Source organism: Abramis brama (assembly GCF_963993115.1).
Source record: "Abramis brama genome assembly, chromosome: 3".
NCBI lineage: Eukaryota > Metazoa > Chordata > Actinopteri > Cypriniformes > Leuciscidae > Abramis > Abramis brama.
Window position 1 is genome coordinate 8,196,536 of NC_139965.1, and position 14,740 is coordinate 8,211,275.

The window sequence follows — 14,740 nt, forward strand, 5'->3', positions numbered from 1 at the left end:
TGGGTGGTTGCTATGGTGTTCTGGGTGGTTGCTATGGTGTTGCTAGGCGTTTGCTTGGGTATTCTGGGTGGTTGCTAGGCGGTTGCTAGGCAGTTGCTAGGGTATTCTGGGTGGTTGCTATGGTGTTGCTAGGCGGTTGCTAGGGTATTCTGGGTGGTTGCTAGGGTATTCTTAGTGGTTGCTAGGCAGTTGCTAGGCGGTTGCTAGGGTGTTCTGGGTGGTTGCTATGGTGTTGCTAGGCGGTTGCTAGGGTATTCTGGGTAGTTGCTAGGGCGTTGCTAGGCAGTTGCTAGGGTATTCTGGGTGGTTGCTATGGTGTTGCTAGGGTATTCTGGATGGTTGCTAGGGCGTTGCTAGGCAGTTGCTAGGGTATTCTGGGTGGTTGCTATGATGTTGCTAGGTGGTTGCTAGGGTATTCTGGATGGTTGCTAGGGCATTGCTAGGCAGTTGCTAGGGTGTTCTGGGTGGTTGTTATGGTGTTGCTAGGCGGTTGCTAGGGTATTCTGGGTGGTTGCTATTGTGTTGCTAGGCGGTTGCTAGGGTATTCTGGGTGGTTGCTAGGGTATTCTTAGTGGTTGCTAGGCAGTTGCTAGGCGGTTGCTAGGGTGTTCTGGGTGGTTGCTATGGTGTTGCTAGGCGGTTGCTAGGGTATTCTGGGTGGTTGCTAGGGCGTTGCTAGGGTATTCTGGGTGGTTGCTATGGTGTTGCTAGGGTATTCTGGATGGTTGCTAGGGCGTTGCTAGGCAGTTGCTAGGGTATTCTGGATGGTTGCTAGGGCGTTGCTAGGCAGTTGCTAGGGTGTTCTGGGTGGTTGCTATGGGGTTGCTAGGCAGTTGCTATGGTATTCTGGGTGGATGCTAGGGCGTTGCTAGGCAGTTGCTAGGGTGTTCTACGTGGTTGCTAGGTGTTCTGGGTGGTTGCTAGGCAGTTGCTAGGTGTTCTGGGTGGTTGCTAGGCAGTTGCTAGGGTGTTCTGGGTGGTTGCTAGAGTTTTTTGGTGGTTACTAGAGCATTTCTAGACGTTGCTAGGGTGTTCAGGGTGGTTGCTAAGGTATTTTTGTTAGTTGCTATGGTGTTACTAGGTGGTTGGTAGTTGTCAAATATGGTTACTATGGAGTTTTTATAAAGTTCTTAAAATCTTTAATAACGAGTGCCTTCAGTACGGCACTCGGCCTGCGGCCTCGTGCCTATGGCCGAATAGGCTCAAGCATGGAGCGATATCGCAATGCCATGAGAGTAAAATTGCTTTAAAAAATAAAAAAAAATTAAAAAATATTTTTTTTTTGTTTTAGGGTGGTTGCTAGGGAGCTCTTAGTGGTTGCTAGGGTGCTGTAACTGGTTGCTAGGGTGTGGCTATGAAGATTTTAGGCCATTACTTATTGGCTGCTTGATAATATAAATCCTCTGAGGGAGAGAGAGAGGGAGAGACGCAGGGGTGTCAGGCCCTTTGGAGTGGTGTGTGTGTGAAAACGTCGGTTGGGATTCAAATATTTTTAGAACTCCCAATGTAAAGTCAATGGGACTTTTTTGGCCGCTTTTTCGTCCGCTGTGCGAACATCGTACACCCGATCGCTTAGAAAAGTTATACCACACCTCTCCTCAATGAGCCGGTCGATTTGACACCACACTCAGGAGTCTGAGACAAACGGTGCGGGGCGAGTTACGCGCCAAACTTTGTCCAGAATAATAAGAAGAATAATAATAACTAGAATGTACATTTCCTGAAGAAAATGTGAAGTGGTGCTTGCAGTGGCAAAACTCGCCACTCGGTTGCTAGGGTGTTATACATGATTGCATACGAGCCAACAACCATGTCTGTACGATGTTCTGGTGCTGAGATATGGCTTATTCATGTTGTTCAGGTGGTTGCTAGGGTGTTCTGTGTGGTTGCTAGGGCTTTGCTAGGTGGTTGCTAGGGTGTTCTGGGTGGTTGCTATGGTGTTCTGGGTGGTTGCTATGGTGTTGCTAGGCGGTTGCTAGGGTATTCTGGGTGGTTGCTAGGCGGTTGCTAGGGTATTATTGGTGGTTGCTAGGGCGTTGCTAGGCAGTTGCTTGAGTATTCTGGGTGGTTGCTATGGTGTTGCTAGGCGGTTGCTAGGGTATTCTGGGTGGTTGCTATGGTGTTGCTAGGCGGTTGCTAGGGTATTCTGGGTGGTTGCTAGGCGGTTGCTAGGGTATTATTGGTGGTTGCTAGGCAGTTGCTAGGGTGTTCTGGGTGGTTGCTATGGTGTTGCTAGGCGGGTGCTAGGGTATTCTGGGTGGTTGCTACGGCGTTGCTAGGCAGTTGCTAGGGTGTTCTGGGTGGTTGCTATGGTGTTGCTAGGCGGTTGCTAGGGTATTCTGGGTGGTTGCTAGGGCGTTGCTAGGCAGTTGCTAGGGTATTCAGGGTGGTTGCTAGGCGGTTGCTAGGGTATTCTTGGTGGTTGCTAGGGCGTTGCTAGGCAGTTGCTAGGGTGTTCTGGGTGGTTGCTATGGTGTTGCTAGGCGGTTGCTAGGGTATTCTGGGTTGTTGCTAGGGCGTTGCTAGGCAGTTGCTAGGGTGTTCTGGGTGGTTGTTATGGTGTTGCTAGGCGGTTGCTAGGGTATTCTGGGTGTTTGCTAGGGCGTTGCTAGGCAGTTGCTAGGGTATTCTGGGTGGTTGCTATGGTGTTGCTAGGCGGTTGCTAGGGTATTCTGGGTGGTTGCTATGGTGTTGCTAGGTGGTTGCTAGGGTATTCTGGGTGGTTGCTAGGCGGTTGCTAGGGTATTCTTGGTGGTTGCTATGCAGTTGCTAGGGTATTCTGGGTGGTTGCTAGGTCGTTGCTAGGCAGTTGCTAGGGTGTTCTGGGTGGTTGCTATGGTGTTGCTAGGCAGTTGCTATGGTATTCTGGGTGGATGCTAGGGCGTTGCTAGGGTGTTCTGGGTGGTTGCTAGGCAGTTGCTAGGTGTTCTGGGTGGTTACTAGGCAGTTGCTAGGTGTTCTGGGTGGTTGCTAGGCAGTTGCTAGGATGTTCTGGGTGGTTGCTAGAGTTTTTTGGTGGTTACTAGAGCATTTCTAGACGTTGCTAGGGTGTTCAGGGTGGTTGCTAAGGTATTTTTGTTAGTTGCTATGGTGTTACTAGGTGGTTGGTAGTTGTCAAATATGGTTACTATGGAGTTTTTATAGAGTTGTTAAAATCTTGAATAACGAGTGCCTTCAGTACGGCACTCGGCCTGCGGCCTCGTGCCTATGGCCGAATAGGCACAAGCATGGAGCGATATCGCAAGGCCACGAGAGTAAAATTGCTTTAAAAAATAAATTTTTTTTAAAAAAATGTTTTTTTTTGGTTTAGGGTGGTTGCTAGGGAGCTCTTAGTGGTTGCTAGGGTGCTGAAACTGGTTGCTAGGGTGTGGCTATGAAGATTTTAGGCCATTACTTATTGGCTGCTTGATAATATAAATCCTCTGAGGGAGAGAGAGAGGGAGAGACGCAGGGCTGTCAGGCCCTTTGGAGTCTGTGTGTGTGAAAATGTCGGTTGGGATTCAAATATTTTTAGAACTCCCAATGTAAAGTCAATGGGACTTTTTTGGCCGCTTTTTCGTCCGCTGTGCGAACATCGTACACCCGATCGCTTAGAAAAGTCATAGCACACCTCTCCTCAATGAGCCGCTCGATTTGACGCCTCACTCAGGGGTCTGTGACAAACGGTGCGGGGCGCATTACGCGCCAAACTTTTGTCCAGAATAATAAAAAGAAGTAAAAGAATAATAACTAGAATGTACATTTCCTGAAGAAAATGTGAAGTGGTGCTTGCAGTGGCAAAACTCACCACTCGGTTGCTAAAGTGCGTTTAGCTAGTTTTTAGCAAGATTATAACAAAATGATCATCATGCTAGCATTATAAGCATGTGACTAACATAATACTAGCATGTTGCTAGCATGATGCTAATATGATTAGCATGTTGCTAGCATCATGCTAGCATGTTTTTAGCAAAAGCTAACGTGAATGTAGCTAGCATGATTAGCATGATGCTAGCATTTTTCAACAAGATGCTAACATGAATAGCATGTTTGCTAGCATGTTTTTAGCAAGAAGCTAGCATGATTAGCATGTAGCTAGTATCATGCTAGCATTATTAGCATGTTGCTAGCATCATGCTAGCATCATGTTAGCATGATTAGCATGTAGCTAGCATGATGCTAGCTTGTTTTACCACGTTGCTAGCATGGTTTACCATGATTTACCATAGTTTACCATGATTTACCACAATTTACCATAGTTTACCACATTTACTATAGTATACCATGATTTACCATGTTCAAGTATGATTTACTATGATTCTAGCATGATTTGCCATAGTTTACCATGATTTACCACGATTTACTATAGTTTACCATGATTTACTATAGTATACCATGATTTACCATGTTCAAGTATGATTTACTGTTTCTAGCATGACTTACCATAGTTTACCATGATTTACCATAGTTTACCATGATTTACCACAATTTACTATAGTTTACCATGATTTACTATAGTATACCATGATTTACCATGTTGAAGTATGATTGACTGATTCTAGCATGATTTACCATAGTTTACCATGATTTACCATAGTTTACCCCGATTTACCACGATTTACTATAGTTTACCATGATTTACTATAGTATACCATGATTTACCATGTTCAAGTATGATTTACTGATTCTAGCATGATTTACCATAGTTTACCATGATTTACCATAGTTTACCATGATTTACCACGATTTACCATAGTTTACCATGATTTACTATAGTATACCATGATATACCATGTTCAAGTATGATTTACTGATTCTAGCATGATTTATCATAGTTTACCATGATTTACCATAGTTTACCATGATTTACTATAGTTTACCATGATTTACTATAGTATACCATGATTTACCATGTTCAAGTATGATTTACTATGATTCTAGCATGATTTACCATAGTTTACCATGATTTACCACGATTTACCATAATTTACTATAGTATACCATGATTTACCATGTTTTAGTATGATTTACTATGATTCTAGGATGATTTACCATAGTTTAACATGATTTAGTCAAAAGAGCCAAGTCCCATCTCTATACTATGTTTTGATGCAGAGATATACGTTTTTCTAAACGGTTGCTAGGGTACTCTTTTTGGTTGTTATGGAGTTGCTTGACAGCTGCCAATGATGAAACTGCAAAGGCTTCTTGACACTTTGAATGATATAAACCAACTCCCATGCCTCTGTGACATTCAGAATGGAAGATATCCCTCTTTGGATTTTGGTTGCTAAGGTGCTCGACAATGGTTGCTATGGAGGGGCTAGGAAGTGTTGAGGTGATTCATGATTGGCCGTTTGCTGCCCCGAGTCAAATGAGACCACCCTCGTGTTTGTATGACAATTCAGTCTGGAGATATCCCTTTGATCTATTTCAATGGAAGTGTATGGGACTTGTTGCTAAGGTTCTCTAAATGGTTGCTAGGGCGTGGCTTGATAGCTTCACAATGATCCTGAGAGACTGATTGGTCATCTGAGTAAAATGAGCCCTCCCCCTTGTCTCTATGACACTGTGATCCAGAGCTACGTTCAATACAAAATCCCTATGCAATTTACCATAGTAGGAAAAGCATGTGTGTTTCACGGGACGTTCCTTCCCCATAGTAAGTCAATGGGGCAACTTTGGGCATCTCCTGCCCCCCAGGGGTGCAACTTTTACCCCATTGTGAGGTATGTTTTTACAGAGCCCGTCAGCCTCTTCAAATGTGGCAAATCACACGTTTCTGCGAAATCCTCGCTCAGAGCTACGTGAGGTCAAAGTTCGTCGCAATGTTAAGTCAATGGGACTTTTTTGGCCGCTTTTTCGCCCCTGGGGCAAACACCGCACCCCCGATCGCTTATAAAAGTCATAGCACACCTCTCCTCAATGAGCCGGTCGATTTGACACCTCAATCAGGAGTCTGGGACAAACGGTGCGGGGCGAGTTTCGCGCCAAACTTTGTCCAGAATAAAAATAAGAATAATAATAATAAGTATGCAAGAGAACACTAATGATGCCTTGCTTTCAGCAAGCACCATTAATAAGTATGAGCAATAACAATAGTGATGCTTTCAAAAAAGCACCACTAATAAGTATGCAAGAGAACAATAGTGATGCCTTGCTTTCAGCAAGCACCACTAATAAGTATGCAAGAGAACAATAGTGATGCCTTGCTTTCAGCAAGCACCACTAATAATAATAATAAGTTTAAATAGGATTTCAATATGTTGGCTCTCTCAAGCCAACTTAATAATAATAAGTATGCAAGAGAACACTAATGATGCCTTGCTTTCAGCAAGCACCATTAATAATAATAATAAGTATGAGCAATAACAATAGTGATGCCTTGCTTTCAGCAAGCACCACTAATAAAACAAATCTGAAATGTAATAATCTTTCCAGGAAAATTACAGACTTTGTAAACAATTCAATGTTCTCATTTCCTTCTTAAACTTTGTGATGGTATAAAACTGATTACACAGCTTACATCATCCACTTTATGTTACTCTTGAATGTATGAAATTAATGGAAATAACATCTGGTAGGGGAGACCGGGGACAGTTGCAACACTTTTTGCATTTCTCTCAGTTACTCAGAGACTATTTGGACTAGACCAACCAAATTTGTATATATTAAACTAGCATCTGTCTGCTAATTACCCATACCATTTAAAGATGATTATATATGACATATCGTTCACAGTATTTATTTGAATGGAAGAAGTCAGATGTTGCAACTGACCCCGACCCAGGGGACGGTTGCAACACGTTAAAAATACCTTAAATTTCTCTAATTAATTTTAGCTTTTTGTCTCAATGAGCATATAATTCTGAAAATATAAACTGTTTTAGGCCTACTATAATATTATAGTATTATTTATTTAAGGGCAGTGGGCAGGTCTAACGGACCTGTACGGGAGAGTAAGACGACCCCGCCCTACCACGAGTCATAGGAGCTCACCATGGGCAAGTGACAGTACCCCTTTATGCCTCCCAACTATGGGTCAAATAGTAGATGTCAACTCGGCAGCAGGGGTTGGCAGCTGTTGTAGAGCATTGGAACATTCCTGGTTGGTCTACCACAGCTTCCTCGGTGGGCGGATGATCCTTTACAGGACAACGGTCAGCGTGTATCAGGCCAAGTTAGTAGGCTACTGCGGGGCGATCCTGCTTTGCTCTTGACTGTCGTGCTTTGCACTCCGTCGGATCTAGTGGTGCAGGACCCAGAGGAAGACTGTTGTCCTGGGCAAACATCCGTCTTCTGCACTTTGCCCTGGCATTCGGTGCTATAGCATGCATGGAAAGTAATACACATATTCAGCGACTGGCAAATCGGGAGCCCTTGCACTCAAGGGCTGTCGTTGCTTGGCAGGACACGCGTGTAAGGCAGGCGCGGTCAGGTCGACATTCTGCGACTGCCTCCTCTTCCTCTTCCTCTTCTTCTTCTTTGACATTGGCGGGCTGGAACATCAGAAGTCTTGGAGTGCACTCCGATCTCAACAGTGCTCCTCCTCGGAAATCAGCCGTAATTGACTGCGAACTATCTCGCCTCAGAGTGGATATTGCTGCTATAAGCGAGACTTGGCTGTTGGGCAGTGGTTCGGTGCGCGAGAGGAACTACACCTTTTTCTGGCATGGTTACCCAGATGACCATCATCCAATGCATGGAGTTGGCTTTGTTGTGCGAAACACCCTGCTGTCCACAGTCTCTCAACCATCTGCTTGCTCTCCACGTCTAATGTCCCTGCGGATGTCACACTCAGCTGGCTTTCTCACTCTCCTCTCTGCCTATGCACCCACTCTTGACGAATCTCCTGAGGACAAGGACGCCTTTTATGCCCACGTTAGCGAGGTCATTCATTCCGTCCCAGCTGGGGATGATCTAGCTTTGCTTGGGGACTTCAACGCCAGAGTTGGAGGGGATGTCATTGCCTGGAGGCCGGTCTTGGGTCATTTTGGGATTGGTAATATCAATGACAACGGCCAACGTCTCCTTGAGTTGTGCGCTGCTCATGACCTATGCTTACCGTCTTCCTTTTCATCTGGACCTATTAGATCCAAGGTTACCTGGATGCACCCCCGGTCCAAACATTGGCACCAACTTGATCACATTATTGTCAGGAGGCGCCAACTCAACGCTGTCAAGAGGTACAGGAGCATGCACTCTGCTGACTGTGACACCGACCACGCCCTTGTCTGCTGCTTTTTAAAACTCACTCCAAAGAAGTTTCACAGTGCCACTCCAAAGCCCATTCCAAAGTTAAACACTGAGTTGATGCGGAAACATGAATACGTGGCAAGATTTTGTGCGCGTATGGAGGGCCTTCACCTCAGAGCTGACGACACTCCTGAAAACATCTGGGCCGAGCTAAGAGGTTCCATAATGGAGGCTGCATCTGAGGTCTTTGGCCTTTGTAGTAGGAAACAGCCGGACTGGTTCCTTGCAAGCTCTGCTACTCTGCTCCCGGCCCTTGCTGACAAGCGTGCTGCCCGTCTCAGTGTTCTCCAAGATAGAAACGACTCCACTATCGCTCACTATCATAAGGCCAGGAATGACGTTAAGCGTATCACACGCCAGGCCCACGAGCAGTACTGGCAGGATCTTAGTCAGAGGGTAGAACGGTGTGCAAGCACTGGGGACATACGCGGCATGTACAGCGGCATCAATGAGGCACTGGGTCCTACAGTGAAAAAAACAGCACCTTTGCAAGCCAATGATGGCACCATCATCAACGACCTTCCAGGCCATCTTGGTAGATGGGTTGAGCATTACAGCTTGCTGTATGGCACTCCTGTGGATGCCGACTTGAATGCTGTTTCTGCTGCAACAACTATCGAGGCATTTCGATCCTTAGCCTTCCAGGAAAATGCCTTGCCCGTGCAATTCTCCCAAGACTGCAGCGTGTTGCTGACCAGGTTCTGCCGGAGAGTCAGTGCGGCTTCCGTGCTGGTCGCTCGACCTTGGACATGATTTTCTCAGTACGCCAGCTTCAGGAAAAGTGTGTGGAACAGCAATGCCCATTGTACATGGTGTTTGTCGATCTGACTAAGGCTTTCGATTATGTGAGTCGCTCTGGTCTCTTCCACGTTCTGCAGCGACTCGGTTGTCCGGCAACTCTTTTGGCAATACTCCAAGGTTTCCATGATGGGATGTGGGCAACCGTACAGTTCAACGGTGCCCGCTCAAACGAGTTTGATGTCTGCTGTGGAGTAAAGCAAGGGTGTGTCCTCGCTCCCACCTTGTTTGGCATCTATTTCTCGGCTGTGCTGCGACGGGCGTTTCCGGATCCAGGTGGGGTTCTGCTGCACACCAGGTGTGATGGCAACTTCTTCAGCCTGGCTCGTCTAAGGGCCAGAACCAGGGTGAAGCGCGTCCTTGTGCGTGAGTTGCTCTACGCAGACGACGCTGCATTCGTGGCTCACACTGAACAAGAAATTCAGGAGATGTGCAATTCTTTTGCCACTGCCTGCACAGAGTTCGGACTCACCATAAACCTCAGTAAGACAGTGGTGATGGCTTAGGACGTTCCTGCTCCCCCTCACGTCACCATCAACGGCACAGTGCTGTCGGTTGTTGAAAAATTTGTCTATCTCGGCTCAACTCTGACAGCAAACAACAGCCTTGATGCTGAACTGAATACCAGGATCGGCCGTGCCTCAACAACCTTTGGGCGTCTTCAGTCTCGTGTCTGGAACAACAGCCACCTTTCTCTCAAAGTAAAGGTGCGCGTATATGAATCCTGTGTGCTTTCTGTTTTATTATATGGAAGTGAAACGTGGCCTACATACCGGCGGGAAGAGCACAAGCCTAATGCTTTCCACTTCCGTTGTCTACGACAGATCCTTGGCCTGTCATGGCAGGATCGGGTCCCGAACACCACTGTGCTGAAGCTCACTAACAGCAGTGACATGTACACTGCAATCCGGAGGAGACGTCTTGGATGGATCGGCCATGTGCGTCGTATGCCGGATGAACGTATCCCAAAATCCATCTTCCATGGGGAGTTAGCTGTTGGACATCGCCCTCGTGGCCGACCCAAGCTCCGTTTCAAGGATGTCATCAAGCGGGATATGAATGTCTTTAACATCAACCCTGACCGATGGCATCATATTGCGGAAGACAGGGCAGCTTGGCGGTCTGCGCTGACAGAGGGCATGACTCTGTCATGCCAAGCTTACATTAGTTTTTGCACAGAAAGACGGCATGCTAGACATCGTTTAGATCGGCGCTCGCGCTGCAAAAGGCCTTGATATATATATTATTATATTATTATATCTGCTCTCATATCTTATTCAGCTCATCACATCACAATATTTGTTTATTACTCTAAAAAAAGCCTTTTTAATTTTTCTTCTTCATTTGCTTGTCTCTATATCTTTACTCTCTGTTGGTCATTGTTGTTGTAATTCTTTGGAAACATGTTCATTTGAATGTGAGTGAAGGATCTGTATATTGTATTTCTATAGCAATTCACAGGAAAAATCCGTGAAAAATTTCATATTTGCATTTTCTATTCTTATCATTTATTTTCCATGTTCTTTCACCATTGATACTGTCAGTGACCAATAGCATGTTTCTGCATCCCTTTTTAATCATATAAATCAGCAGCACAGAGTAAGTCTACATTATTTCACTACGTAGGAGACATCACTCACTCTTGATATGATGCCAACTCACAGTCAACATTATAACATGATAAATTTCCTTCAATCTATTTTCTCTCTCTTTTAAAAAAAGAAAAAAAAAAAGAAGCGAAAGTAAAAGGCCCCATACTTGGAATTTGACCTCATTTAACCCACCCAAGTTAGTCCACACACATTAGGAGTAGTGAGTAGTGAACACACACACACTGCAAACTGTGGAAACACACACCAGGGCTCGAAATTAACTTTTTTACTCGGTAGCACTGGTGCTCCCAACTTCAAAAAGTTAGGAGCACCAGCAAAAATTTTGGAGCACCCACCAAAAATTAAGGAGCACCACAACTACAAATTATATATTAACAGATTTCATTTATTTAAAAACAACATCAACAATCACTGGGGCTTTACACATCCTCTGGCCAGGATTTGAAATTTGGTCTTCTGGCTCTATATCATCTCACCCCGATAATATTGGCACAAGATTTGTGATTTGCGTATGTCATGTTAATCGCAACTCCGTTCTTTTTCCATGAGCTGCAACATGAGTTTAAATATAGTGAAGGCAAGCTCTTCTTTGGTGATGGTGTATGCGTTGTTAAATTTGAAGTATAATTAGCTGCCGATTAAAAGCCTTAATAATCGAACCTGAGATGAACCTGATTTGTTTGCCACACACCTGTCCCTGCATTTTTTGCATGACACTTGGCACTCTATTGCTATTAATATGGTGTATTAATCTTTGTTAATCTTAGTTAATAAAAATACAGCTGTTCATTGTTTGTTCATGTTACTTGTACTTCACAGTGCTTTAAATATGTTAACAAATAATAATAAAAAAAAATTCAATAATGTAGATTTTTATTTTCAACCAAAATGCAACGTCTTTCCAGTGTCGGATGTTGACGTCAGTCTGACGCTGGGTTATGACGTCAACCCAATTATCATTTTCAACCAAAATGCAACATCTGTCCAACATTGAAGGTAAACGTCAGTCTGACGTTGGGTTATGACGTCAATCCGATGTTGGGTAATCCTTCAACGTTGGACGTTGCATTTTGGTTGAAAATGGAAATCGGTTTGACGTCAGACCCCAATGTTAAGCTTGACATCAAACTCACATGTTGTGCCAACCTCCAACAGTGGACAGACATTGAATTGTGGTTGTAAATCAATAGAGTTGATGTCTTTAAATTAGCTCCAACTTTGAATTTTGGTCAGAAATCCAAATCAGATATGTAAGGACCATCCATTGGCCCAACGACGGAATCCAACGGCCTGGCGAAGGTTTAAAGCGTGTATGTCTTTTCAGCGCTCCAGTGAAGTTCACTTAATTTATTGGAACTTAGTTTTAGTATTACTTTAGCTCTACGCTTAATCTGACTCCAATTTCAAATGATAATCAAATTTAGATCGTATTTCTGATTAGAAAATAATCATAAATATTGATTATGAATTAATTTAGATCTTTGATTATTCTGATTATCCCATACTTTCAATTATTCGTTCATTACGGACCTAGTGTCGCTTTGAGACGTCACGTCGCGACTGCGCGCTCACGATCACAAACTAGCCAGTCCTGAAATAGTCAGAGGGTGCAGTACAAATATTTTACCCTATGCGGCCGCACACTACAGACCCATAGGTGTAATTTATATAATATTTGCAGCATACAACATGCTAAGTCAGGGAATAGTCAGAAATCAGAAGGTCTTTCTAAGATGTGCCCCATGCTCCATTCAAAGTGCTTTCAGTTTTATCTATTCTGGACAAAGATTTGCGGAAACACCAGACTACACATTAATCTACTGGAAATAATGATTTCAGAAGAATGCAGAATAAATCAAGATGTAACATTTATTTGTCAGGTAAAAATGTATCATGCCAATTACAGAAGTAAATGATTAAAAGCCAATTCAGAAAATACATGACATCATTTACTCAAAGATGACTCTAAAAGTAAGCAATGTTCTCCTGACAAAGACACACTAATGTGTCAGGGCTTTCCAACAAGAAAACACTGAAACATTACTATGGGGGATGTCTCCTGGTAAAAGAGTCCCAAAGTATGCTCTGTCCCCTTGCCTTAAATACCAGATCAGAACAAAAGGGGGTTATACAAATGTTGTTTAGAGTTGGTTGGGCCAATACATGTACCCCAGGGGGGTAGCACCTGGTTTCTTGAGATATCGTAAAGAGATATCAGCCAGAGAGGAGATACAGGATTCTCCTAAGTTCTCAATCTTTTTCATTAAACCAATGACTGCAATGAAATTAAGACCATTTTACCAATCGCACTGTGCCCTTTAAAATGACACCAAACATGAAAAGGAAAAACAACATATTCACAAGATACACCATATGTGTTAAATAGACATTCTTAATGACTTTCAGTGCCTTGAGGAGGGAGAGGGGGGATAAGTTGAAGTCAAACAAGGTGACAATGAGATAAGTTTGGGCAGGACAAGGTTCTGTGCTCTGTCTTTGTTATCTGCTGTCTAGGGTGCATTTTATGGCGTTATTGCAGGGTGAGTTTTGTTTTAGCAGGAAAATCAGTTCTTACAGATATTTGTCAAAACACAACATTAGCTGTCAAATTACAACTTTAATTAAATATATGGTTATTTTGTTGGCATGACATCGAACTTTTAACAGAGCCAGGTTTTCGTTGTAAAATAAAAATCAACATACAAAGAAACTTCATGTAACAACAAGGCCGGACAGAGGTCGATCCAATGCGAGACAACCCAAAAGTATTTATCTTAAGACAAGAGCAAACAGAAAATTAACTTAAAAATCTTAGTGAAACTGGAATCCACAAATGTTGTTTATTAGATAAATGACAGAAATTAAATGGATTATAAAATAACCTTATATTTTATTTATTTTTTTACAATATTTTAACAGAAGGTAAAAAAAAATTCCTGCCATCTCCGGCCACCCTGTCTGGGGCATATTTTAAACATAAGGCAACAGCCGCTCCAATGTTTGCCTCCGTCTCCTTTGAAGTCCTCTGGACACTCTCTACAAGAAATATTTGAAAATTAAAATTTATGGGGAATATAGGATATGATGCACTACAGTAAGCATTAAATTGCAATCAGTCTTAAAGCTAGGGTAGGACATTTCAGAGAGGCTAGCATTCTTGGCCTCTGTCCAACATCAATCGCGTCTTGGACCTCTAATATTTGACCTCTAATATCTAATATTTCTGCCATCTGATAATCAGGAGCGCATTATGAGATGTATCCTGGACCGGGTTCAGATGCCAGACGAACCTTTGCCTACGTTTGTTGCTCACATGCTGAGTACATTTCAAAAATTGAGAACTCCGCCTCCTCGGCTGGAGCAAATTGAGCTAATATGCAAGCATGCTGTGGAGAAATACAGGGTAGCACTCTATGGTACTGCGGTAACATCTGTGATGGACCTTCTCTTGTGTACGCATGAGATGCATTCAGTCTTGGGTCTGTGTAGTCGTAATGCATCCCATGTGCCTCAGTCAGTTCCTGTAGCAAGGGAAGTTCACTGTTTCAAGTGTTTGATACCATGGTATACTTCCCATAACTGTCCATCCCGTAGACTTCGGAATAGTCTGGATGTGTGCTCAGTTTCGCCCAATCAGCAGGTTGAACATACTACAGAGACGCAGAGTTCGGAACACCCAAGTAATGTGTTGCATACAGTGGTTGCGGACCTGGGCGCCTCAGTTAGGCCCAGGTCGGGAAACTTCAGAGGGGGGAGGACGTTTCAGAGAGGCAATCCTCCCCCAAGACAGTAATTGAGCCTCACTTACCTGATTCATCCCAGTCCACTCCACTTCATGTGGAAGACCTCACATCCTCTTCTTATTGGAACACACCTTTTCGTGTTCAGGTCAATTTTCATGGCCGGGTACTTGAAGCTACCTTGTATACGGGTGCTTCCGTTTCAGCGGTTCAAGGGGATGTTTCAAAATTTGTTCCAGGGGGGACTTTCAAAGGTCTGCGACTCGTTTACAGCTTGCCGATGGAGCTATGTGTTGTCCATCGGGGTTAGCTTGGCTACAGTTTTGCAGTCATCCAAAACCTTTCAGCACCGCT